Here is a 2,553-nt window from a genome sequence, read left to right on the forward strand (position 1 = left end):
GAGGCAATATAGAAGAACGATAAAGATATAAATAATCTATTTATGGCAACATAGGAGAAAGTTATGTGCAAGTTTCACTTTTGCATCTCATTGCACGATTGTAGCTGAGATAGTCTCCAGCGCCCCCCGCGACCCCGAAGGGAATAAGCGGTAGAAAATGGATGGATGGATGGATGCACATAACGGTGGCGCGTTCAAAGACCCTCGATTAAAATTTGAAACACAGGTGTCACTAGAGACTAGAGCAGGGGTGTCAAACTCATTTTAGATCGAGGGCCACATGGAGAAAAATCTACCCCCAAGTGGGACGGACTGTTAAAATGGCGGTACAATAACTTAAAAATAAAGACAACTTCAGATTGTTTTCTTTGTTTAAAAATAGAACAAGCACATTCTGAATTTGTACAAATCATAATGTTATTTTTTTACACTTAATAGTATTCTATCTTTAGTTGTCGTTATTTATATTTTCTGAATAAATTATGTGATAATGTTCATCAGTCAACTCATTGGTGTTCATTTTCAATCTATCAAGATAAAAAAAATTATATCAAAATCAAATTACAGGATGTTATTTATGTAGTTTGATAATTTTCCCCGACTGATGGACTAACATCATGTGGCTTATTTTGTACATATGTAGCATCATCTACAAAGATACAAAGAATTGCTATTGCGACATCCAGTGGACATATTTAGAACAGCTGTTTCTTTCATACAAAAATTTCAGGATACTTTTTATACTTAGCAAACTTATACCGCGGGCCGGATAAAACCTGTTCCGGCCCTCGGGCCGTATGTTTGACACCCCTGGACTAGAGACTTAACTCCCTGGAGATGCACTAATAATAATAATAATAAAAATAATAATAATAATAATTATAATATCAATAATAATGATGATGTTTTAAAATGTGTATCTATTTATTAGGAGACATATTACCACTGATAATCGTTTGTCCATCCATCCATTTTCTACCGCTTATTCTCTTCGGGGTCGCGGGGGGCGCTGGAGCCTATCTCAGCTACAATCGGGCGGAAGGCGGGGTACACCCTGGACAAGTCGCTACCTCATCGCAGGGCTGGCAACACTAAATTGGCCCTAGTGTGTGAATGTGAGTGTGAATGTTGTCTGTGTATTAGCTAATACATACTTTAAACTTCAAAGTAAACGAAAACTTGATGAATTTATAATCTCTTTAAGTGAATAATGACAGGTTGTATGGTTATTCAAATTCATTTTCTGGCCACTTCGTATTCAAATTGATGGCACTTTTTTTGTAAAAAAAAATAAAAACAAAACAAAAAACATTTTCTTCAGAAACAAACCCACATTGATTACATTTAATTAGATATATTCTAGAAATGTTCATCCTAATCTTTAAAAAATATATATATATATTTGTTTTTTACATGTGTTTTAAAAAGCTAGTTTCAACCAGATGCATGCAATAATATTTGTTTAGTGCATGTAAACATACCAACTGTGTAAGTATGGGGCAGCCAGGTTGAATTTAGGGACCCATGGGGGGGCCCTACAGGAGTCTTGTGTATGGGAGCCCAGAGTTTGGTGCTACGCACCTGCTTGTATGGCATGGGAAAACAGTTTCTGTTTTAATTAACCGAAAACTGCAAAAGACGGATAATCTGAGGTAAGACAGAATGTATATAATTTCCTGCCATCCATGGCATTTGCAGAGCCTTGTTGAAAATGATTAGACCTAAAAATGACATTGATCCAACATGTGTTTATAAGAAATTGCCATGGTGTTCAATGTAAAATGGAAGAGAAATGGAATGTAAGTGAAGTGCAGTTGACCAAGATGACTGATACTTCCATTAGAATAATGTGAGATCCGCTTCTTACTGCTTTTGTCCAAACACCAAATTTAGGAGTGTTCATTTATTTATTTATTCTTATTTTTTAAATAAGCAATACACAGTAGTTTTGACATTGCGATACACGTTTCAAGTAATAATACATAAAAACAATTCCATACTTGCATAATTTAGGATGAAAATTACAACAAAAAAAAAAAAATGTTATGAAATCTAAAGAATGGACTCTTGGTGATGTTTCTGCAACGTTCACTCTCAGATAATCATACTGCATGAATGGCCTAAAGTTGCTAATGAGTTGACTATGATCACATACAGGACGTTATATACAATCTTTGATTTTTTTTTTTACTGTTTTATACACACAATAGCAAAATTAAACACATATTCAGACAATAGCTTCGGTCCAGTTCAATTCTTATGGAGGGTAAAAAGAAACTGCAGATCAAGTACAAATTGATATACCCAATAGGAAATAATGAATTGATAAAGCTGTAGTTCTTTATATGGAAATTAGATTAATGTAATTAAATAAGATAAACCCTGCTACATAAGAAAATATAGCTGAATATGAGTTGTGTTTACAACAAAAAGTACCAGCACCTCACCCCCTTACACTTTTACTCTAGTTTGTGTTGTTAAAAAAGTTTCAAATTGTTTTTCCAGTGCATGACCATAACAATTTTTTTTTTTTTTTTTCCATTTTTGGTATTA

This window comes from Entelurus aequoreus, linkage group LG22 (genome assembly GCF_033978785.1).
Source record: "Entelurus aequoreus isolate RoL-2023_Sb linkage group LG22, RoL_Eaeq_v1.1, whole genome shotgun sequence".
NCBI classification, from domain to species: Eukaryota; Metazoa; Chordata; class Actinopteri; order Syngnathiformes; family Syngnathidae; genus Entelurus; species Entelurus aequoreus.